Raw genomic sequence first — 26231 nt, 5'->3', positions numbered from 1 at the left:
ACCAAYATTCTCTAGTATTACTAGTCCTGTGCAAATAAGACTATACTCTGGTTGCAGCCAGCCAGCCGTTGTTAGTCGATACCAGCATTTCCATTGAGTAGCGTAATCTGTCATCCTCCGACTGTAAAATCAGAGCTACATTTTTGAGGTAGTGATATAAGAGGACTCGAGTAGTAGGCCTAGTATGAAATGAATAAACCGTACTCAATGTGGATACCGAGGTAGAGTAGGTTTTATGGTCAGGAATATTTGCACTAAACCGTGTGAACATTTCTGGATTTAGATACTCACATCTGCTTAGGCCTTTACATATAATGCATGGTTACAGTACAAACCCCTAGCTTCCTTGCCGTTTTCTTCAGCTCTGTCTGACAAAGATTTACTTAACAAGTCACATAAGAGCCCCACAGTGGAGGTGTCATAATACCCATAAAACCTAGCGGTCAAACGGAATGGTTCCAATACTCTTTCCACCATTCATTTTTGGGGTATTTTAGAACCACTTCAAACAAGGTCTGTGTTTTATGTAGACTTTCCCTGGCGTGATGTTTTGATAACAGTGTAAATCTCTCTCGGACAAGGTGACTTTTATCAATATATTTGGCTGTATTTACTTTCAGATTCAGAAAAAGGTAATTAGCATCAAAGTAGACATCATGCAAGACTACAAATCCCTGCAAGCTCCTGCATTTAATCTCTATCTGCCACCTTTGCTAGCAGGTCAATTTAAAGAAATGTGGCCAATTTATTCATTAGAACATTTAGCTAACATTCGATAGTTCATCCAGAGATTCTTACCTTTGCCTCGATCCGGCAGTCTTTTCCAGATCATCATGGCATATGTGGTTCTTTATGATAGCCACATTAGCTGCTAATTAGTATTTCATTTGTTGGGGGTAAATACAGGCAAATATATTCATATAAATCACATTGTCTGAGAGAGATTTACATGGTTGTCAAAACGTCATGCCAGAGTGAGCCTACACGAAAAACAGCCCCCATTTGTAGTTTCTTAAAAACAATTGGAACCATTTCCCTGTTTGACCGCTAGGTTTTATGATTCACACTGTGGTACTCTTGCTGCATTCAAATGCTAGTTGGAACTAGGAAACTCAGAAATGTCCCACTTGCTGATTTGTTGAAAGCGGCACGTGTATAACTATAATCAGTTAACATGTCAGAAAAGTCTGACTATTCTAGTTCCGACTAGCACATGAACGCAGCATTTATAGAGGGAAATGGGATACCTAGCCAGTTGCACAACTGAATGCATTCAACCGAAATGTGTCTTGCGCATTGACACAACCTCTCTGAACTCCTTGAATCCTAAACAGACTTGTATATATTTTGTGCAACACTTATCCAGATTGATTTCAGCTTTACAAGTTTATAGCATCTCTGTGATTGCACTTGATGTGGTCCCCACTCCCCAGTGGCTCTCTAATAAATTGATCATGGTTAATGAGAAATAGTTTATTTTGGCGTTAAATCCAAAATATATGTGTTTTAGAGTAAAGAAGGATGATCAGCCATCCCTGCAGTAATCAATAAGTCCACTAGATGGTAACATATTGTCATATAGCTTTTCAGTACAGCATATTATCTGACCAAGGTGTTTTTAAAATTATTATAGCATTTCATCACATTACTGCCAAGCTGGGCACTGGGGAAACCTAGAGCTGGTCAACTAGAATGTAGCACTGTATACAACAGCAGAGCTCCACTGTAAAATACCAATAGTGTCCATTGTCAAAAAGCTGTACATTCACATTTGTCAGAATAAGGATTGAAAACATACTTTTGCAATTAATGTATCCATATGTGACTCAAGCTGCCTAAGTAAAAGGGAGAGCTACAGTTCAATAGAGCAGTGGTGCCCCACTCTCTCTCTCTCTAGTCTCTTGTTCATACATTTAGTTAGATTGTGCTTGGGTTGGGGGGGATGTGCATTAGGGGCTAAATCCCTGGCTTTTCATCCTATAATCTCCTCTTCAAGGTCACGAGCGAATTAGTTTTCTATATCGACCAGTAAAAGGACATTGATCCAAAATGGAAGCACTTGGGCTCAGACTTTGCCGTTGTCTCTGTGGGGAGGCCTCCGAGCTGGGGAGACTGGCTCAGTTGGGGATTACAGCCTGGTTTCATCTACCAGTCTGCGTCACAAATGGCACCCTATTCCCTATGTGCCCTACTTTTGACTAGAGCCTATATGGGTCGTGGTCAAAAGTGGTGCACTACATAGGGAATAGCGTGCCATTGTAAACGCTCCCCAGGCCAGGGCATGGGGGAGCATTGCTCACATGACTTCACCACCCCATGCATGGTCTACTGGGGGTGTTCTGTTGCTAAGGTTCACCAAGGAAAGCAATTATGGCACAATTCTCTTTTGTGAGCAATTTAATTGTTTGACTTGTGTTATGGGATATGAATTGTGGAACATACTCTGTATTGTTCATATGAGTCCACTCACTGTGTGTCTCTCTGTTGTTTCTCATTCAAGGTTTACCAGAGACTATGCAACTACTCCTCTGACACTGGCTGAACATTCCCCATGCATCCCCATGCATCCTAACCCCTCCTGTCTCAGCCTCCAGTATTTATGCTGCAGTAGTTTGTGTCAGGGGGCTAGGGCCAGTTGGTTATATCTGGAGTACATCTCCTGTCTTATCCAGTGTCCTGTGTGAATTTAAGTATGCTCTCTCTAATTCTCTCCTTCTCTCTTTCTTTCTCTCTCTCGGAGGACCTGAGCCCTAGGACCATACGTCAGGACTACTGGGCATGATGACTCCTTGCTGTCCCCAGTCCACCTGGCCTTGCTGCTGTCCCAGTTGCAACTGTTCTGCCTGCGGTTATGGAAACCCCCTACCTGTCCCAGACCTGCTGTTTTCAACTCTTAATGATCGGCTATGAAAATCCAACTGACATTTATTCCTGATTATTATTTGACCATGCTTGTCATTTATGAACATTTTGAACATCTTGGCTCTCTCTAATTCTCTCCTTCTCTCTTTCTTTCTCTCTCTCGGAGGAACTGAGCCCTAGGACCATACGTCAGGACTACCGGCATGATGACTCCTTGCTGTCCCCAGTCCACCTGGCCTTGCTGCTGTCCCAGTTTCACTGTTCTGCCTGCGGTTATGGAACCCCTACCTGTCCCAGACCTGCTGTTTCAACTCTTAATTATTGGCTATGAAAGCCAACTGACATTTATTCCTGATTATTATTTGACCATGCTTGTCATTTATAACATTTTGAACATCTTGGCCATGTTCTGTTATAATCTCCACCCGGCACAGCCAGAAGAGGACTGGCACCCCTCATAGCCTGGTTCCTCTCTAGGTTTCTTCCTAGGTTTTGGCCTTTCTAGGGAGTTTTTCCTAGCCACCGTGCTTCTACACCTGCATTGCTTGCTGTTTGGGGTTTTAGGCTGGGTTCTGTACAGCACTTCGAGATATTAGCTGATGTACGAAGGGCTATATAAAATAAACTTGATTGATTGATTGAAGTGCTGATGATGAAAATTTAGGGATTTGACTGGTGATTTTTTTTTTTTTTTTTAAACATCTTGCTCTTGAATAAATACTTGCATACACATTTAAGAGTCCAATGTCTAGTGAAGCAGACACTCCATCACATACTGCAACCTCAAGTGAGATACAAATCAAAGGTAGAGCCTACCTTTGCTGGCAAATCTCCTTTCAACTCAGCAGCAGTGGCTGCAGAGTATGCATTTTTCCACACCATAACAAAACACAGTGCAAAGTTATTCAGGTATTTCTTGGGCTATAAGAGTGGTGCATGGTGTGTGATACCAGAGAGAAGAGAGTGAGATCAGGTGTGCTGTGCTCTTATTGTCCCTGGGGACAGGATGACACACTACTGATAAAAACAATGAGCAGCAGCCAGGGAATGTGTGCCTTCTACCACCACGTTGAATTATTATGCAACGCTATATCTTAAAATAGGTACCTTCAACAATACTGATGAACATTGTTTATTGTAAAATGTACATTAGTATTTATGTGCACCTGTTTAGGGGTGAACACAAAATACTAAAACATGATATTGTGTTTCACAAAGCTTTCCCTGCATCCTGTGTATACCTTTGTTTGAACTTTAATTTCCTTTTTATATGACCTTTTATTATTTATTTTTGTTAGAAAAACAGGTGCAAAATATGTGCTCCTGGCTACTGTATGTGAATGGTGTTATAAACAGGCTCCCTCGGGGCCATTCACCTTGGAAGTGTGTGCAGAAGGAATAGCAAACCTCCACGTAATGCATATTTATGCATTTATTTCTTTCAAAAGGGGTTAAATTATGAGTGGGTGGTAGGACTTTTTATCAACTTTCAAAACCTCTATCCACTCACCCCGACACAAATACAAATATTTTTAACATTAGGCTTACTTATGTAGCTGTCTACTTCAGTGGTGTGCCCATTTGACTGGTGGCGACTGGCCCACATCTGTACAGTAGTCATATTGGTGCTCTATGCCTGGGGGACAGATGATGTCATCTAAACTAGGTTGAGCTAGACAATAGAGGGATGCCTAGGAGAGTGGAGAGGGAAATAGATCCTTATTAGACATTTGCTTTAAAAAAAAGTGTAATCTTTGTCGATCACATCATATGCACAATGGACACCTACAGATCAATAGGTCCTATGGACTAAATGGATGGACACCTCATTTTAATTTCCATTGAAGCAATAAGTAGCCTATATAACTATGATATAGCGTACGGACATCTTGAGTTTAGTAAATTCAGCTCAAAGTAAGAACTAGTAAGAAGAGAAGAGTAGACCATGTTAGATCAGATTATACCTATTAACTGTATGGCTGTGTAGCCTAGACTAGTCTACAGATGCCGTGAAATGTGGGAGAGAAAGAGATGCTCATCCGTGCATCACCAGCAGGTGTCGCTGCCTATACTCGTACTTGAGCTGCACAATGTTGTTTGACAGCAAGGGGGATGTTACAGACTGGGGAGGATGGTAGAGAGCAAGCGCCGCTGCCTTCTTTGCTGCACACCGCAGCGAATTGGTCTCCCTACCCTGCCCCGCACTTACAGAGGTCTCTCTTGACCATTCAGTGGATGCTGTCTTTTCGGCAAACACCATCGTCGAGCGTAATGTTTTCGGACCCTTCGTTAGGAATGTTTTACATGGTTTGAATTTTGGGTACCAATCGAGGGGAGTCGAGAAGAACGCGGTTCCCCTGGATATATTACAGTAAGCGCAATGTCATTCCAGTTGCTTTTCCAGCTGTCATACACTCCATGCACACAGCACAATTACAAAACAGCATGCATTTGACACTCGTCTCGTAAGGGAGGAAGATCGCTGGTTCTGGCTTGCCTTTGTAATATTTTTTTTGTTGCCTTTTGTTATTCTGACAGATGTTTTTCCAGCGCACGAAAGTGTAATATTTTTTGGTTTATTGTGGGCTATATATAGGTTGTTGCATTGATTGTTGACTGAAAATGGCGTGGATGCAAAACAAGAAGAAACTATTACTTTATGGTTGACCTACATTTCAACGATATATTTATAAGAATATACTGGTCGACAGCAGATCGCAGATGACCGTCATTCTTTTGTTTGTAATGCAATGCTGTAAAAAAAAAAAAGGTGCAATGGTGAGATTAATGTCTCGTTTTCATAGCTGATGATGACCCCCTATGAATAAGCATCTTATTCTAGGTTTCCATGACTATGCATGGTTATGTCTTGTATGACTAACAGGTCTTTCATCACCAAAGGTAGCCTATCTTCATCATTTTTATTTATCTGAATAGGATGCATTACCTCAGTTAGATCAATTCCATATACAAATGCCCTCATTTTTTATTTGCATGTGATGCTCGGGTTTGATCGTGTATGGACTGCAATGCCTGGCATGAATATTGCAAGAACAGTCATGTTTTTCCTATGCTACATATATAGAATTGTTTCCATTTATTTGGGGCCAAAATTGAGCTCATGGTTTGTAGCTACTTAAAAAGCTGTCAAACGCGTGTTTTGCTCTATCAAGAATAATAACACTGGTGATTTTAAGTTGAAGGAATAAGCCATGTTGAAACCATATACATCATTGAATGAATTAATTTATTGATAAATGGTAGTCCAGGCCTATAGATAAGGTTAGACATTTATATAATTCAAGATTCTGCAGACTTGTTTGTGTGTAAATGGAGAAAACACTCAGTCAAAATGTGATATATTTTATGGACAAATCATATTCAAATCATAAGTCCTTGATAGAAACAATTTATCTTCAATAGGACACGTCCTCTGGTCAGACAATTATGATGCTTGTTTTCCTAGGGCCAACAAAAGGGACTATTGGCTCTCACTGGGTCATCAATGTCAATGATACAGTGTATATGTATCCCAGAAACCTTGGCATATTCCATGACTTGCCAATGGGTTCTTTATATAGGCCTACTAGAGTTGGCTCAATTATGGACAGGATGATTTGATACATGATTTTACTGGTTCAGTGATTGAGAAAAATGGGGGCTAAAGTCAGAAGAGCTGCCATCCAATTGCCTCGCCTCCATTTGACTTATAATTTTGAGGGGCTGGCTAGATGAATGATCGCAGAGGCTGTAGATAGGCAAGTCAGTGCGGAGAGGCTAGACCATTCATTGGCTGTAGGCTACTCAATGAGATCTGGTATCATTATATATGGTGTACTGTAGAGAAACTATAGTATAGGCTAATACATAGCCTACTAGACATCCCTCTGCACTTCTGAAATGTAGGCTCATAGATATCTGAAATGCCACAACTATTCCCAGCCTATTTGTTTTATTCAATTCTGTTTTTGTTTTTTTGTTGACAGTGGTTAGAGACGTAAGCCACAGAGTAGGGGTTGTGGTTAGTCTCTAGACAGACGGGTTGCCTCCCACAATGTACTGATGTTCCCTAAGTCCGGGATTCCTGAGACTAGGTTGTGGTGGTAGTATGGTAAGTTTTCCGTTCTCTCCTGGGCTCGTTCCCATTAATTGGTGGTCAAACAGAATCTTTCTGCTATCCTCGATACAAGGAAGACATTCAACTTATAGTTGACTGGGAGATAGGGTTTTAAAGCGGTGTCACCCGATTTGTTATCAATTTGAATCATCCTTTGTTTGACCTGATGAGCTTGTATGATAAGCTTTTTTTTCATCAAGGGAATTGTGTTAAATGAGTTGTCGTCTGAGTGCAGGTGGCTGTATTCCAATCATCCAAGCGGCAGATTGATATCATGGTCTGTCTGTCTCAGCCCCAGCCCAACTCCCAGTCCCCAACCCCAGCCTCAGAGCCCTCCCTGTGTTGATGGAAGATAATGGACATAGGCCTAGGTCATCAATCCCATGATTGGCTGTAGTAGTAAAAAAAATCTGACATTTCAGACTAGCAGAGTGCCGTTATTATCATTRATTATTAAAGTGCTGCATGTGCACGGAATTTACCACATTAGGATTGGTTTTAAAAAAGAGAGTTAGTAACCAGTAGTTGTTCATGGTATCATCTGTGTTACTGCTGATTAGTGGTAGGGCTGGCTGGGCCTATCTGTGAAGGATCATTTAACCAATGCATCAGTTTCTAGATTAGTTTTCTTAATCACCATGTGTCATGCACAACAGTTTGTCACGTTATGAGAGACAGTGACACATTGTCTATCAAAGGAATAAGTCAGTATTTTGGTCTGCAGTGTTCTCAGTTTAAGTGGCAGGCTTGGATGTATGTCACAGATTGTTAGTAAGAGATTGTGACACACAGCTTTTTCTGTAAGTACTGGAGTAGCGGAACCCGGCCCTGGAGGGGAGGGGACCACAAGCTCGTCATCGCACACCTATGTCTAATTATTATAATAATATTTTTTATAAATCATTTTGACAGTAACCCTCCTTTTTAATTTTCACATGTAGCAAGTGAAGTGTTTATGTTGTCCATTCTACATGGTAGTAGGTGAGACCGACAGACAATATAGTTGTCATGTATCTAATTAGCCAATTTCTCAGCGGCGCCGGTGCCAGCCATTCTTGGCCTCCTCATCTAATTTAACTATCAATTTAAAAAAAAGTTATGTTCATCAGGTCGGACTCGGATGGAGACTGAATGTGTTGTTCAAGATGGATAAACAAATGGCAAGACCAAGTGGTGCACAAAAACGCTGCATAAAAGCTTTGTCTGATCAAGCTTGTGCAAAATTACAGAAGATTACAGAACCACATCAGCTACCACCTCATCCTCGAATGACAAAACACCATGGCAGGTGGAAGCTAGTAGACCTATTTATGCAGCAGCTAGCACTAGCAGTCCCGACAGAGACCTCACTGCCCGAGCCCTGTAATGACAGTGGCCTTGCTCTTTCTCCTCTAGTGACAGTTCTTCTAGTGAGAGTTCCAGCCCTCCTTCTCCTTCTCTCCCAGAAAACCAAGATGATGACTGCCAGAGACCCAGTGGCAAATGTTTCCCACTTTAATTATTGAACAAGTAAATACATTATTGCTGCCAGCCAGCATTCTAAATAGAAACAATATATGGTTTTTTTTAAGGAGGGGGGAGCAAATTCTGACTTTGTGGGGGTCAAGAGAAACTGCGCTACGCCAGTGTCTGTAAGCCCACTGGGCATATTGTAGGTCATGCCTCAAAGCCACGCTGTTTTGCTTTCCCAATCAATCAATGCCCCTTAATGGTTGCCAAGTTGTTGCTGACTTTTGGTTGTTTGTGTCAGGTGCAGTAGATTTAGCCTAATGCACCGTCTATTATGGAGTGAAAAAGACAGTTATTATACTGCACTGTATAGAACACTCTATTCCTTTTCGGACAGTTTGTCCACTCTGTCCTGGTCTTGTTTCCTCTCGTTTAAAAATAAATAAATAAATCTCAGTTTGGGTTGTTGGAGGAACAAGAGTGTGTCATGGAGTGAAAGGGCTGGGTCTCTCTCTCACTCTCTCTCTCTCTCTCTCTCTCACTCTCTCTCACCCACCCACCCAGTTGGACAGTGGTTCCCAAACTAGGGGTCGTGGCCCCATGTGGTCCCCTGATATGAAAATGGGATTGCGGAAGAATTTCCAAAAACTAAATAAAATTGAATGAAAATGATTGAATTCTAATAGATTAAATTCAATCAGAGTGCTCTTAGATCGTGGGAAAAGGCCGCACTTGACTGTTGCACTTGAATCGGAATGATTCAAGTGCAGCAGTCAAGTGTGGCCTTTCGAGCTGTCATGTGACCGAATGCTGCAGACAAAGCATTCACAGCTTATTACGGAGGAGTTTTGGTTCCTGACTCAAAGGGAATACCCTGCCGTCTCCCTCAGGTACCCTTTGCCAGCTCATATCTGTGTGAAGCTGGATTCAGCAGTGCTCTCGTCTGAATTAAAACCAAATATCGATCCAGGTTGGATGTGACAGCAGAGGTGAGGTGAGGCACTGTTGATCACGCCCCCTGACTTTGAGAAGCTTGGACACGACATATATCAAGCACACCCATCTCATCAGTGATTAATTTGCAATTGACTGTCATAGCCCCACATTAAAAGTATGTGATTGTAAGTTGAGAAGACGATCAGAAATATTGTTAGAATGTTTTGCAATTGACTCCCATAGCCCCAAATGAAAAAGTAAACAAAGTAAACTTTGGCTGTTAATTGCATACTTTTTTTCACATGGTTGGGGTCGCAAACATTTTCAGATATCAAAATGGGGTCGTGGACGAAAAACAGTTTGGGAACCCCTGCAGTAGGAAGTGCAGTCAGGTCTATGGATATCAAAGATGAGTTCAGCCATTGTGTGGACTTAACCTCTCTTTTCATTAGCCTCCCTCTCCAAAGGCTGCTCTGACACTGACTAATCTTCCCTCTTTATTTTCACAACATATTTCTACACGAGGATCAAATAAAAATGTATTTGTCACATACTTTGTAAAGAACAGGTGTAGACTAACAGTAAAATGCTTACTTACAGGCCCTTCCCAACAATACAGAGAGAAAAATAGAAAAAGAATAGAAAGATAACCACAAGGAATAAATACACAATGAGTACTTGGGTATACAGTACACACAGGGTACCACTACCGATGTGCAGAGGTAATTGAAGTAGACATGTACAAATGTAGGGGTAAAGGATAGATAATAAGCATAATAGGATAGATAATAAGCAGTAGCAGCAGCGTATGTGATGACTTAAAGTTGGTTCAAAAGAGGGTCAATGCAGATAGTCCGGGTTGCTATTTGGTTAACTATTTAGCAGACTTATGGCTTGGGGCTAGAAGCTGTTCAGGGTCCTTTTGGTTCCAGACTTGGTGCATAGGTACCGCTTGCCGTGCGGTAGCAGAGAGAACAGTCTATGACTTCCTCTGACACTGCCTGGTATAGAGGTCCGGGATGGCAGGGAGCTCGGCCCCAGTGATGTACTGGGCCGTACACATTACCCTCTGTATGGCAAGAACGTCTCAAATAAGCAAAGACAAATGACAGTCCATCATTACTTTAAGACATGAAGGTCAGTCAATCTGAAGGTCAGTCAAGTGCAGTCACAAAAACCATCAAGCACTATGATTAAACTGGCTCTCATGAGGACCGCCACAGGAAAGGAAGACCCAGAGTTACCTCTGCTGCACAGGATAAGTTCATTAAAGTTAACTGCATCTCAGAAATTGCAGCCCAAATAAATGCTTCACAGAGTTCAAGTAACAGACACATCTCAACATCAACTGTTCAGAGGAGACTGGGTGAATCAGGCCTTTATGGTTGAATTGCTGCAAAGAAACCACTACTAAAGGACACCAATAAGATGAAGAGACTTGCTCGGGCCAAGAAACACGAGCAATGGACATATGAGCGGTGGAAATCTGTTCTTTGGTGCGATGAGTGTCCGAATTTGAGATTTTTGGTTCCAAATACCGTGTCTTTGTGAGACACTGTCTCTGATTTATTTAGAATTCAAGGCACACTTAACCAGCATGGCTACCACAGTATTCTGCAGCGATATGCCATCCCATCTGGTTTGCGCTTAGTGGGACTATCATTTGTTTTTCAACAGGACAATAACCCAAAACACACCTCCAGGCTGTGTAAGGGCTGTTTGACCAAGAAAGAGAGTGATGGTGCTGCATCAGATGACCTGGCCTCCACAATCACCCGACCTCAACCCAATTGAGATGGTTTTGGATGAGTTGGCCTGCAGAGTGATGGAAAAGCAGCCAACAAGTGCTCAGGATATGTGGGAACTCCTTCAAGACTGTTGGAAAATCATTCCTCATGAAGCTAGTAGAGAGAATGCCAAGAGTGTACAAAGCTGTCATCAAGGCAAAGGGTGGCTACTTTGAAGAATATAAAATATATTTTGATTTGTTTAACACTTTTTTTTTGTAGTTACTATGTGATTCCATATGTATTATTTCATAGTTTTGATGTCTTCACTATTATTCTACAATGTAGAAAATAGTACAAATAAAAAAAAAAACGTTGAATGAGTAGGTGTGTCCAAACTTGACTGGTACTGTATGTAAGGTCACTGTGGGGACGACGTCGTCAATGCACTTATTAATGAAGCCGGTGACTGATGTAGTAAACTCCTCAATGTTATCGGATGAATCCCGGACCATATTCCAGTCTGCTTGCGAAACAGTCCTGTAGGATAGCATCCGCTTTATCATACCATTTCTGTATTGAACGCGTCACTGGTACTTCCTGTTTGAGTTTTTGCTTTTAAGCAGGATGAACATGACATCATTAGAAACCCAGACTATAGTTCTTATAATTAGTGGAGTAGAGTGGATGTAGAAACATGCTGTGTTCAGATACCATTTTCACTTCTGATTATAAAATCCACTGACACATGAAATATGAGAGACAGCAGTGATCATGCGCTCATATTTTTTTGTATATGGACCACACCAAATACTCCACGGCATGTTTTTATCATAAGTTTTTCATTTATTAAGTTTAAAAAACATCAGGCGAATACCCAACTAACTGCATCTTCCCTTACCATCATTAGGACTATGAGGACTAGCTATTAGAGGTTGGCCGATTTAATTTGGGCCGATTTCAAGTTTTCATAACAATCGGTAATTGGCATTTTTGGACGCCGATTACATTATAATCCACGAGGAGACAGCATGGCAGGCTGACAACCTGTTACGCGAGTGCAGCATCAAAATGACCTTGGGGCTGCAAGGAGCCTGTAACGGTTTTCATATTCGTCCTCCTCCTCGGACGAGGAGAGGCGAGACGGATCGGACCAATACGCGGAGTGGTTAGTGTTCATAATGATTTAATATAACAAAACTGAACACTGAATTACAAAACAAATAAACGAAGTGCAGAAACCTATACAGTACCGTGTGGTGAAAAACACAAACACGGAAACACACACCCACAAAACACACGTAAAACCCAGGCTGCCTAAGTATGATTCTCAATCAGGGACAACGATTGACAGCTGCCTCTGATTGAGAATCATACCAGGCCGAACACAAAAATCCCAACATAGAAAATCAACCATAGACAAACCCACCCAACTCACGCCCTGACCAACTAAAATAAATACAAGACAAAGGAAAACAGGTCAGGAACGTGACAGAGCCAAGGTAAGTTGCTAGCTAGCATTAAACTTATCTTATAGAAAACAATCAATCTTAACATAATCACTAGTTAACTACACATGGTTGATAACATTACTAGTTTACTAGCTTGTCCTGCGTTGCATATAATCAATGTGGTGCTGTTAATTTATCATCGAATCACAGCCTACTTCAACTTCGCCAAACGGGTGATGATTTAACAAAAGTGCATTCGCGAAAAAAGCACAATCGTTGCACCAATGTACCTAACCGTAAACATCAATGCCTTTCATAAAATCAATGCACAAGTATATTTTTTGTTAAACCTGCATATTTAGTTAAAAGAAATTCATGTTAGCAGTCAATATTAACTAGGGAAATTGTGTCACTTCTCTTGCGTTCAGTGCAAGCAGGGTCAGGGTATATGCAGCAGTTTGGGCCGCCTGGCTTGTTGCGAACTGTGTGAAGACCATTTCTTCTTAACAAAAACCGTAATTAATTTGCCAGAATTTTACATAATTATGACATAACATTGAAGGTTGTGCAATGTAACAGCAATATTTAGACTTAGGGTTTCCACCCGTTCGATAAAATACGGAACGGTTCCGTATTTCACTGAAAGAATAAACGTTTTATTTTCGAAATGATAGTTTCCGGATTTGACCATATTAATGACTTAAGGCCCGTATTTCTGTGTGTTTATTATATTATAATTAAGTCTATGATTTGATATTTGATAGAGCAGTCTGACTGAGTGGTGGTAGGCAGCAGCAGGCTCATCATTCAAACAGCACTTTCCTGCATTTGCCAGCAGCTTTTAGCAATGCTTGAAGCACTTCAAGCCTATCAACTCCCGAGATTAGGTTGGCAATACTATAGTGCCTATAAGAACATCCAATAGTCAAAGGTATATGAAATACAAATGGTATAGAGAGAAATAGTCCTATAATTCCTATAATAACTACAACCTAAAACTTCTTAACTGGGAATATTGAAGACTCATGTTAAAAGGAACCACCAGCTTTCAAATGTTCTGAGCAAGGAACTTAAACTTTAGCTTTTTTACACGGCAAATATTGAACTTTTACTTTCTTCTCCAACACTGTGTTTTTGCATTATTTAAACCAAATTGAACATGTTTCATTATTTATTTGAGACTAAATTGATTTTATTGATGTATTATATTAAGTTCAAATTAAAGTGTTCATTGTTCATTCAGTATTGTTGTAAATGTCATTATTACAAATATATATATACAAATTGCCCGATTTATCAGTATTAGCTTTTTTTGGTCCTCCAGTAATCGGTATCGGTGTTGAAAAATCATAATCGGTCGACCTCTACTAGCTATTGTTATTGCATACATAGTAGCTGTATGCTACTTTTCCCTCTGTAGTTGTTTGGAAGGAAGCATGACTTTTTCATGTGTGATCTGTCTGATGTGATTTCTCTTTCTTTATTCTGAGCTCCATCCATATTTCATGTCATCACCACTTCTTTTGTTGTTCGTGATGAAAATCCAGTATATGGAACATACATATTCTTATCATGCTTGTATGATATCCTATGTATAAGCGAGAACAGTACCATAGTGTAGTTTTATGCTTTGATGCTACCACAGAGAATTTTCTAATGACGTCATGTCTGCTTGGGACCTTCAAAGTAAATCTGATTTATTATGGATGTAGCCACTGCTTTGTTATAAATTCAAGTTTTTTCCAATTTCATTCTACATCTGTAGTAATTCCACGGTAACGAAATTGCACTGAGACTTTCACTTTTCACTTAAAATGTATGCTTAACAAAAACCATTGATTTCAAAGTTTAACAAACCATACAACTCTATGCACAAGGACTACTTTTAACAATTTCCACTGAACATTTTACAAAAATACATTTACTGGAAGAACTGCAGATGTATTAAGAGAATGTTGGTAAATCTCCTTCAGTTTTTTGTGTCTTACTTTTCAAAAGTCTCTGTTGAATATCTGCTCTGAATTAAGATTCAATGATGTCTGCAGATCGAATGGGGTGTCAGCTATGACATGACACATTAACTTAGAAAAAAATCTATTTTGGTTATTAAACTACAGTAAGTGAAGTGGATTTACACCCGGTAACATAATTTCAGATCTGTACTACACAGAAATGCATAATTATGTATATTAATATTATTCACAGAAATGCATAATTATGTATATTAATATTATTCAATTCATGGTGATGTATCCTAAATAGGTACACGAAGGTGTATATATATATAAGCAATATCCTCCTTTGAATATTTGGGTATTATTCTACACGCTGGAAATTATTTTAATGAGCTCTGCCCCCAAACAAGACCAAATTTGGTTGGTCTGGCCGGAACAAATCTGAACCAATCATAGACGCCTATGTTTCACAAGTTTTGACATCTAAGTACAGCACTGTAGAACTCAGTAGAGTACAGAAGAGTAGAGCACAGAACCGTGTAGTACAGTATAGTTCAGTAAAAATAAGTTTAATTGTTACACACCAAATAGCTGCAGTGAAATGTGTTGTTTTACAGTGTCAGCCATAGTAGTACGGTGGCCCTGGAGCAAATTAGGGTGAAGTGCCTTGCTCAAGGGCACATCAGCAGATTTTTCACCTTGTCAGCTTGGGTATTCCACATTTGTAGGATGGAAATTGTTGAGAAATGTATATATTCCTTAATTTCAACAAAAAGAGATACTCTTTGCTTTCATTTGACACCCAATTTGACATCCTCCTATGAACTTCACATGTTGGTGCTCATGGGTCCTTTTTAGATGGAAATGACCAGTACGGAAATCTTATTGTCTACCAATCTAGCCATAGGTTAGCAGCCTAACTGCAGGGGTCTCGAGTGTGAAGTCCCACTTGGAAGTTGGGATAGCCAAGCCGTGTAACATCAATAGTAGGGTGTGGGTGTCACTCAGGCAGTTTCCCTGTTTAGTCTTTGCAGTGTGATCACAACCTTTCAAAACATTTGTGTGGCGAAGTCACTCAGCAACACTCTTGCTCACTCAGTGGATCTGTAGAAATCCATGATGTTGATTATATTTTTAGATCTTATTTAGAGCAACAGCAGTGTCCTAAAACAAAGCTGGACCTATTACTATAACGAAGACTGATTTGTAATGACAGCTCGTTTTTATTTAAGGAATTTTTGCAATGGTATATTTGGATCTAGATGTTCTCCAATCTCGACAAATACAGAGATCAATGTCAATTTAGTTCAAGTTTTAAAGTCTATTTGTCACATACATAGGATACAGCAGGTGTAAAACAGTATAGTACAGCCATGTGTATATATAAATTAAATTCTGTATCTCCATGCGGTTTAAATGAAGAATTAGATTAAACGAAGAATCACCTCCTTCCTGTAGGCCAAATTTAGACTGTTATACAAGAACACTGTCCATATCAGATTTTGCATATCGTTTGAGTCAGCCCTATTTCTGAACGGCTGAGCCTGATGTCCTTTGTGGTAAGCTATCTCATGAACTGATATAATGTATCCAAATGAGCAGACACCAAAGCCAATTGATTCATGAATTGCCCTACGTGCCCGCTCCCATAGCCTATAATTCTGTATTTCTTTGTGACTAACTTGTATACAGGTAGACCAGAAAAGCCACATCCCTGATTGGCAGATGAGTGTCAACCCTGATTAGAAGCACCTGATGCTCATCGGTTGATCCCTACAAAATGCTTTTATGAATTAAAATAAAATTGTACCTACACACTGAAGAAGGATGTAAAGCCGAAACATCTGTGTACGATATCCCTGATGCAGTGAAGAAAAAAATCGAATAATGAAGTAAGCTTTATGCAACATCTTTTTAAGTGCGGTCCATTACACCTTTTTGTTTGTAAAACAGTACAGTGAAATGCTTACTTGCAAGCTCTTTCCCAACAATGCAGTATTCACTATTCAGTATCAAGGTGAGATAAAATACAGGAAATAATCTAAAGTAATACTATAGGTCAGAAAACACACAAGAAATATGAAAAAAACATGAGAATGCAAGCTACATACAGGTCAGTGTCAGAACCATTATTGCAATGTGCAGGGGTACTGCAGTTATTATGGTAGGTATGTACATGCAAACAGGTTAAAAAGGGACTGGTAGAAGAATAAATGGTCATGGTAATAATAATCAATATAGCAGCAGCGTGTGTGCATTGTGATGAGTGTATGTGTGTGGCGTCAGTACGTATGTGTGTGTGAGTGTATGCGTGGTGTGCAATAGTGTTAGTATAGGTGTGTGTGGGTAGAGACCTGTGAGTGAGCATAGAGTCAGTGCAGATAGTCTGTGGGAGAGGGTGGGCGGCTGTAATTTTGCTGTTCAGCAGCCTTATTGCTTGGGGAAAGAAGCTGTCTCTGAGCCTGTTGGTCCGAGACCCGATGTTCTGGTACCGCCTGCTGGAGGGTAGCAGAGAGAATAGTCTATGGCTGGGGTGACTGGTGTCTTTGCCAATATTTCAGGCTTTCCTCAGATACTGCCTAGTATGAATGTCCTAAATGGCTTGGAGATCGCCCACAGTGATGTGATGGCTGTCCACACCACCGTCTGTAGAGCATTGCAGTCACCGGCAGTGCAGTCGCCATACCAGGCGGTGATGTAACCAGTCAAGATGCTCTCGATGGTGCATCTGTACAAGTTATTGAGGATCTGAGGGCCCATGCCAAATCCCTTCAGTTTATGACATCCAGCTCACAACAGCACATCAACATTAGATTGTTGTGGTATTGCTTTGCGATAAGGGTCTGTTTTACGCTACATATGTGAAAAAAGAACATTCAAAGGAATCATGTCAGTAACACAGAGCAGAGGGACTTTGGTGAGCAGAGCTGCATATCCATCAATAACACGGTGGATTTTGAATGTGTCCCTGCTTCAAGGTCAGTTTATTTACTGTACAATACAGTGCATGGCTGGAGTGTGTGTGGGGATGTGGCAGTGCTGTGGATACTGCAACAGGGAGGTTAGCAGCATGGTGCTTACCCCACTCCTACCCACTCTGACTCAGCCCCGAGGTCCGGTCTTCTATTTCCTGCTGTCCTGTCATCAGCTGACCAGCAGGGGTCATCTCTGGCAACGTTCTCTCCAACCACTTATGTAGGCACAGCCATGTCACTGATCACATTATCTCAAGATGCAGATAGATAGGCATGGTGTTGTAATGTCCTATAATAAAGAAGTTTATGCAAGAAGGTTGATATGGGTTACAATGCATATCCTTTTTAGTAAGAGATCCAACATCCAACCAATGTAATGAACGTTGATTGGGTATTCTTCTGTTATCGTGATTATATGCAGGGACTCTGCTCCCACCACAGTCTCATGTAAAGTCAACATTCAGCAGGGAAGCTGAGCCTTGGGCTGGAAGAAAACCAGGCCATGCAGCTACTGTAGCTACTACTGGCTTCACATCCCCAACCTCACATTGGGTGATTAAGCCCTCAACTGCTTAAATTTCAACATAGCCAAGGGTTGGTTTGGTTCATTAATGCATGAACAGTCAGTGGTCGTGCTTGACCTACTCTCTCTGGTGCAGAGTAGCAGTAGCATTAGTAATAGTAGTAGTAGTAGTAGTAATAGTAGTAGTAGTAGTAGCATTAGTAATAGTAGTAGTAGTAGTAGTAGTAGTAGTAGTAGTAGTAGTAGTAGTAGTAGCAGCAGCAGCAGCAGCAGCAGTAGTAGTAGTAGTAGTAGTAGTAGTAGTAGTAGTAGTAGTAGTAGTAGTAGTAGCAGCAGCAACAGCAGTAGCAACAGCAGTAGCAGTAGTAGTAGTAGTAGTAGCAGCAGTAGTAGCAGCAGTAGTAGTAGTACAGTTGGTCAAGCAGTTAAAGCCTTGGAGCACTAGCTGACCCTCCAGCATCATCATCACTGGAGCACACAGTATTTACAGGAACTCAGCTTATGCATGACATTAGGTGTGAACCACCCATGAGGCACTTTAGCACACTCTGTCATAATGGGGCCCAGGATCTTTCACAGTACCTTGGATGCCTAAGTGATTGAGATGGAGTGAAGTTATTTTTGAGGACATACGTACGTAAGCCATAAAAAAATATTAATGCTACAGTACAGTCCATAACACCGAATTGCTATTAGATTGTCGTATCTTTGCCTCTTAACTTTTATTTTGCAATTGCTGCTGGTCTTGTCATGCAGCGCTCTCTTGAAACAGAGACATTGGTCTCAAATAAAATCTACTTTTATTTGTCACATGCCCCGAATACAACAGGTGTAAACCTTACAGTCAAATGCTTACTTACAAGTCCTTAACCAAAAATTCAGTTTTAAGAAAATCCCTAAAAACGTATGAAATAAGAATAACAAATAATTAAAGAGGAGCAGTAAATAACAATAGCGGGGCTATATACAGAGGGTACCGGTACAGAGTCAATGTGTCAATGTGCGGGGGCACCGGTGTCGAGGTAATTGAAGTAATTATGTACATGTACAGTCGTGGCCAAAAGCTTGAGAATGACACAAACATTAATTTTCACAAAGTCTGCTGCCTCAGTGTCTTTAGATATTTTTGTCAGATGTTACTATGGAATACTGAAGTATAATTACAAGCATTTCATAAGTTTCAAAGGCTTTTATTGACAATTACATGAAGTTGATGCAAAGAGTCCAAATTTGCAGTGTTGACCCTTCTTTTTCAAGACCTCTGCAATCCGCCCTGGCATGCTGTCAATTAACTTCTGGGCCACATCCTGACTGATGGCAGCCCATTCTTGCATTATCAATGCTTGGAGTTTGTCAGAATTTGTGGGTTTTTGTTTGTCCACCCGCCTCTTGAAGTTTGACCAATGGGATTAAGGTCTGGGGAGTTTCCTGGCCATGGACCCAAAATATCGATGTTTTGTTCCTCGAGCCACTTAGTTATCACTTTTGCCTTATGGCAAGGTGCTCCATCATGCTGGAAAAGGCATTGTTCGTCACCAAACTGTTCCTGGATGGTTGGGAGAAAGTGCTCTCGGAGGATGTGTTGGTACCATTCTTTATTCATGGCTGTGTTCTTAGGCAAAATGGTGAGTGAGCCCAGTCCCTTGGCTGAGAAGCAACCCCACACATGAATGGTCTCAGGATGCTTTACTGTTGGCATGACACAGGACTGATGGTAGCACTCACTTTGTCTTCTCCGGACAAGCTTTTTTCCGGATGCCCCAAACAATCGTAAGCGGATTCATCAGAGAAAAGTCCTCAGCAGTCCAATCCCTGTACCTTTTGCAGAATATCAGTCTGTCCCTGATGTTTTTCCTGGAGAGAAGTGGCTTCTTTGCTGCCCTTCTTGACACCAGGCCATCCTCCAAAAGTCTTCACTTCACTGTGCGTGCAGATGCACTCACACCCGCCTGCTGCCATTCCTGAGCAAGGTCTGTACTGGTGGTGCCCTGATCCCGCAGCTGAATCAACTTTAGGAGACGGTCCTGGCACTTTCTGGACTTTCTTGGGCGCCCTGAAGCCTTCTTCACAACAATTGAACCGCTCTCCTTGAAGTTCTTGATGATCCGATAAATGGTTGATTTAGGTGCAATCTTACAGGCAGCAATATCCTTGCCTGTGAAGTCCTTTTTGTGCAAAGCAATGACGGCACATGTTTCCTTGCAGGTAACCATGGTTGGCAGAGGAAGAACAATGATTCCAAGCACCACCCTCCTTTTGAAGCTTCCAGTCTGTTATTTGAACTCAATCAGCATGACAGAGTGATCTCCAGCCTTGTCCTCGTCAACACTCACACCTGTGTTAATGAGAGAATCACTGACATGATGTCAGCTGGTCCTTTTGTGGCAGGGCTGAAATACAGCGGAAATGTTTTTTGGGGATTCAGTTCATTTGCATGGCAAAGAGGGACTTTGCAGTTAATTGCAATTCATCTGATCACTCTTCATAACATTCTGGGGTATATGCAAATTGCCGTCATACAAACTGAGGCAGCAGACTCTGTGAAAATTAATATTTGTGTTATTCTCAAAACTTTTGGCCATGACTGTAGGTAGAGTTATTTTAGTTGCTATGCATAGATAATAACAGAGAATATCAGCAGTGTGGGGGTGAGGGGGCAATGGAAATAGTCTGGGTAGCCATTTGATTAGCTGTTCAGGAGTCTTATGGCTTGGGCATAGAAGTTGTTTAGAAGCCTCTTGGACCTAGACTTGGCGCTCCAGTACCGCTTGCCCTGCGGTAGCAGAGAGAACAGTCTATGACTAGGGTAACTGGAGTCTTGACAATTTTTAGGGCCTTCCTCTGACACCGCCTGGGATAGAGGTCCTGGATGGCAGGAAGCTTGGCCCAGGTGATGTACTGGGCCGTACGCACTACCCTCTGTAGTGCCTTGCGGTCGGAGGCCGAAATGTTGCCATACCAAGAAGTGATGCAACCCGTCAGGATGCTCTTGTTGGTGCAGCTGTAAAACCTTTTGAGGATCTGAGGACCCATGCCAAATTTTTTCAGTTTCCTGAGGGGGAATAGGTTTTGTCGTGCCCTCTTCACGACTGTCTTGGTGTGCTTGGACCATGTTAGTTTGTTAATGATGTGGACGCCAAGGAACTTGAAGCTCTCAACCTGCTCCACTGCAGCCCCGTCGATGAGAATGGGCATGTGCTCGGTCCTCCTTTTCCTGTAGTCCACAATCATCTCCTTTGTCTTGATCACATTGAGAGAGAGGCTGTTGTCCTGGCACCACATGCCAGGTCTCTGACCTCCTCCCTATAGGCTGTCTCATCTTTGTCGGTGATCAGGCCTACCACTGTTGTGTCGTCAGCAAACTTAATGATGGTGTTGGAGTCGTGCCTGGCCGTGCAGTCATGAGGGAACAGGGAGTACAGGATGGGACTGAGCACGCACCCCTGAGGGGCCCCCTTGTTGAGGATCAGTGTGGCGGATGTGTTGTTACCTACCCTTACCGCCTGGGGTCGGCCCGTCAGGAAGTCCAGGATCTAGTTGCAGATGGAGGTGTTCAGTCCCAGGGTTCTTAGCTTATGATGACCTTTGAGGGCACTATGGTGTTGAACGCTGAGCTGTAGTCAATGAATAGCATTCTCACATAGGGGTTCCTTTTGTCCAGGTGGGAAAGAGCAGTGTGGAGTGCAATAGAGATTGTATCATCTGTGGATCTGTTGGGGCGGTATGCAAATTGGAGTGGGTCTAGGGTTTCTGGGATAATGGTGTTGATGTGAGCCATGACCAGCGTTTCAAAGCATTTCATTGCTACGGGTCGGTAGTCATTTAGGCAGGTTACCTTACGGTTTTTGGTGGTCTATTTGAAACATGTTGGTATTACAGACTCAGACAGGGAGAGGTTAAAAATGTCAGTGAAGACACTTGCCAGTTGGTCAGCGCATGCTCGGAGTACACGTCCTGGTAATCCATCTGGCCCTGCGGCCTTGTGAATGTTGACCTGTTTAAAGGTCTTACTCACATCGGCTGCGGAGAGCGTGATCAACAGTCGTCCGGAACAGCTGATGTCTCATGCATGTTTCAGTGTTACTTGCCTCGAAGAGAGCATGGAAGTTATTTAGCTCGTCTGGTAGGCTTGTGTTACTGGGCAGCTCTCGGCTGTGCTTCCCTTTGTAGTCTGTAATAGTTTGCAAGCCCTGCCACATCCGACGAGTGTCGGAGCCGATGTGGTACAATTCGATCTTAGTCCTGTATTGACGCTTTGCCTGTTTGATGATTTGTCTCCCTGACGAAATCAAGATTAAATAATGATTAAGGTAGTAAATGGAAGAAACAGGTGTTTTAATTAAAGTATGAAGAGATTGATTGAATTGTTTGGCAATGCCAGCTAGCTTTTCTATTATGTATGTGTTGTTCCATTTAAAAATCTGTTTGTTTAATGAAATTAGCCAGTCAATTAATTGAAGCAGACACTGGCATTCTATTTAGGGAAAAAAATGCACTCCAACCTAATCAGCACAGAGTTTGTAAGAGAACATCTTAATAAGCACTGGGGCTTGCTTTATCACAGCAAGTCCCAGATAATTACACTTTTTCATTGGTGAGAACATTATTCCAGGAGCTTTTTAATTGCTTCAGCTTGTGCTGATGTCTTCTCTGGTCCGTTTACATTTGGGCTGTGGAGGTCTATGGTGTGTAGTCCATCAAACATAACCTATCAACATGCAGACCTTGGAAGTTCAAATCAAATCAAGTTTTATTGGTCACATACACATGTTTAGCAGACGCTATTGCGGGTGTAGCGAAATGCTTGTGTTTCTAGCTCCAACAATTCAGTAATATCGAACAAGTAATATCTAACAATTTCACAACAATACACAAAAATCTAAGTAAAGGAATGGAATTAACAATATATAAATATATGGACGAGTAATGTCAGCGCGGCATAGACAAAGATACAGTAGAGTAGAATAGAATACAGTATATACATATGATGAGTTATGCAAAATATGTAAACATGATTAAAATGACTAGTGTTCCGTTTATTAAAGTGGCCAGTGATTTCAAGTCTATGTATATATGCAGCAGCCTCTAACGTGCTAGTGATGGCAGTTTTTCAGTCTCTCGGTCCCAGCTTTGATGCACCTGTGCTGACCTCGCCATCAAATCATATTTTATTGGTCACATACACATGGTTAGTAGATGTTAATGTGAGTGTAGTGAAATGCTTGTGCTTCTAGTTCCGACCGTGCAGTAATACCTAACAAGTAATCTAACAATTTCACAACAACTACCTTATACACACAAGTGTAAAGGAATGAATAAGAATATGTACATATAAATATATGGATGAGCAATGGCCGTGCGGCACAGGCAAGATGCAGTAAATGGTATAGAGTACAGTATATACATATGAGATGAGTAATGTAGGGTATGTAAATATTACATAAAGTGACATTGTTTAAGTGACTAGTGATATATTTATTACATCCAATTTTTTATTATTAAAGTGGCTAGAGATTTGAGTCAGTATGTTGGCAGCAGCCACTCAATGTTAGTGATGTCTGTTTAACAGTCTGATGACCTTGAGATCGAAGCTGTTTTTTAGTCTCTCGGTTCCAGCTTTGATGCACCTGTACTGACCTCATCTTCTGGATAATAACGGGGTGAACAGGCAGTGGCTCAGGTGGTTGTTGTCCTTGATGATCCTTTTGGCCTTCCTGTGACATCGGGTGGTGTAAGTGTCCTGGAGGGCAGGTAGTTTGCCCCCGGTGATTCGTTGTGCAGACCTCACTACCCTATGGAGAGCCTTACGGTTGTGGGCGGAGCAGTTGCCTTACCAGGCGGTGATACAGCCCGGCAGGATGCTCTCGATTGTGCATCTGTAAAAGTTTGTGTGTTTTCGGTTACAAGCCAAATGTCTTCAGCCTCCTAAGGTTGAAGAGGCGCTGTTGCACCTTCTTCACCACGCTGTCTGTGTGGGTGGACCATTTCAGTTTGTCCGTGATGTGTATGCCGAGGAACTTAAAACTTTCCACCTTCTCCACTACTGTCCCATCGATGTGGATAGGGCGGTGCTCCCTCTGCTCTTTCCTAAAGTCCACGATCATCTCCTTTGTTTTGTTGATGTTGAGTGAGAGGTTATTTTCCTGGCACAACACTCCCAGAGCCCTCACCTCCTCCCTGTAGGCTGTCTCGTCATTGTTGGCAATCAAGCTTATTATTGTTGTGTTGTCTGCAAACTTGATGATTGAGTTGGAGGCGTGCTTGGCCACGCAGTCATGGGTGAACAGGGAGTACAGGAGTGGGCTGTTCACACACCCTTGTGGGGCCCCAGTGTTGAGGGTCAGTGAAGTGGAGGTATTGTTTCCTACCTTCACCACCTGGGGGCGACCCATCAGAAAGTCCTGGACCCAGTTGCACAAGGCGGTGTTCAGACCCAGGGCCTTAATGATGAGCTTGATGATGACAGAGGTGAGTGCTATGGGGCGATAGTCATATTGTTCAGTTACCTTTGCTTTCTTGGGTACAGGAACAATGGTGGCCATCTTGAAGCATGTGGGGACAGCAGACTGGGATAGGGAGAGATTGAATATGTCAGTAAACACACCAGCCAGCTGGTCTGCGCATGCTCCGAGGACGTGGCTAGGAATGCCGTCTGTGCCGGCAGCCTTGCGAGGGTTAACACGTTTAAATGTTTTACTCACGTCGGCCACGGAGAGTCCACAGTCCTTGGTAATGGGCCACGTCGGTGCCACTGTGTTATCCTCAAAGCAGGCGAAGGTGTTTAACTTGTCCGGAAGCTTGACATCTGTGTCGGCTATGTGGCTGGTTGTCCTTTTGTAGTCCGTGATTGTCTGTAGACCCTGCCACATATGTCTCGTGTCCGTGCCGTTGAATTGCGACTCCACCTTGTCTCTATTCTGACGTTTTGCCTATTTGATTGCCTTGCGGAGTGAATAACTATACTGTTTGTATTCTGCCATATTCCCAGTCACCTTGCCATGGTTAAATGCGGTGGTTCGTGCTTTCAGTTCCGTGCGAATGCTGCCATCTATCCACGGTTTCTGGTTAGGGTAGGTTTTATTAGTCACAGTGGGTGCGACATCTCCTATACACTTCCTGATGAACTCAGTCACCGTTTCAGTGTATTCATCCAAATTATTTTCGCAAGCTACCCGGAACATATCCCAGTCCAAGGGTGGATTCCGATTGGTCAGACTATCTGTATACCCCCCCTACCTTGTCACAACCCAACTGATTGGCTCAAACACATTAAGAAGGAAAGAAATTCCACAAATTAACTTTTAAGAAGGCGCACCTGTTAATTGAAATGCATTCCAGGTGACTACCTCATGATGCTGGTTGAGAGAATGCCAAGAGTGTACAAAGCTGTCATCAAGGCAAAGGGTTGCTATTTGAAGAATCTCAAATATTAAATATATTTTGATTTGTTTGACACTTTTTTGGTCATTACATGATTCCATATGTGTATTTCATAGTTTTGATGTCTTCACTATTATTTTGCAATGTAGAAAATAGTAGAAATAAAGAAAAACTCTTGAATGAGTAGGTCTTGTAAAACCTTTGACCGGTAGTGTATAAACTGTGTTCTACTGTATCTTAGTCTATGCCACTCTGACATTGCTTGTCCATATATTTATATATTCTTAATTCCATTGATTTACTTAGATTTGTGTGTTTTGGGTATATGTTGTGAAATTGTTAGATATTACTGCACTGTCGGAGCTAGAAACACAAGCATTTTGCTACACGTGTATGTGACCAATATAATTTGATTTGAAATATCACAACAAACTCTGAACCAACTATATTAATTTGGGGACAGGTCGAAAAGCATTAAACATTTATGGCAATTTAGCTAGCTAGCTTGCTGTTGCTAGCTAATTTGTCCTGGGATAGAAACATTGGGTTGTTATTTTACCTGAAATGCACAAGGTCCTCTACTCTGAGAATTAATCCACAAATAAAAGGGTAAACTGAGTTTGTTTCTTGTAATCTCTCCTCCTTCAGGCTTCTTCTACCTCTTTGGACTTTATATGGCAGTTGGCAACCAACTTTAAGGTGCATTACCACCACCAACTGGACTGGAGTGTGGACCTCAGTTCGTCTTTCAATCACCCACGTGGGTATATGCTCCTAAAAACCAACAAAGATATGGGAGAGGCGGGACTTGCAACGCGTCAAGCGTCACAAATAGAACCAAGTTCTATTTTAGCGC

The 26231-nt window shown here is 41.8% G+C and overlaps 1 protein-coding gene across 8 annotated transcripts in view; it reads left to right on the top strand.

Moving 5' to 3' along the window:
* The first annotated feature begins 5006 nt into the window (after positions 1-5006).
* LOC111956711 (catenin delta-2) overlaps positions 5007-26231 on the top strand; it is a 145832-nt gene continuing 124607 nt past the window's right edge. For 5 of the 8 annotated variants that reach the window (XM_023977248.2, XM_023977249.2, XM_023977247.2 and 2 more), the window contains exon 1: positions 5008-5233. The gene's annotated coding sequence lies outside the window, so the exon portion shown is untranslated. Of the gene's footprint in view, positions 5234-26231 lie in introns of all 8 variants that reach the window. The other 3 variants (XM_023977244.2, XM_023977246.2, XM_070436808.1) reach the window with 2 other exon arrangements.

Source organism: Salvelinus sp. IW2-2015, linkage group LG32 (assembly GCF_002910315.2).
Source record: "Salvelinus sp. IW2-2015 linkage group LG32, ASM291031v2, whole genome shotgun sequence".
NCBI lineage: Eukaryota > Metazoa > Chordata > Actinopteri > Salmoniformes > Salmonidae > Salvelinus > Salvelinus sp. IW2-2015.
Note: the sequence above shows the minus strand (reverse complement) of the source record. Positions and strands in the feature narration are given on the sequence as shown.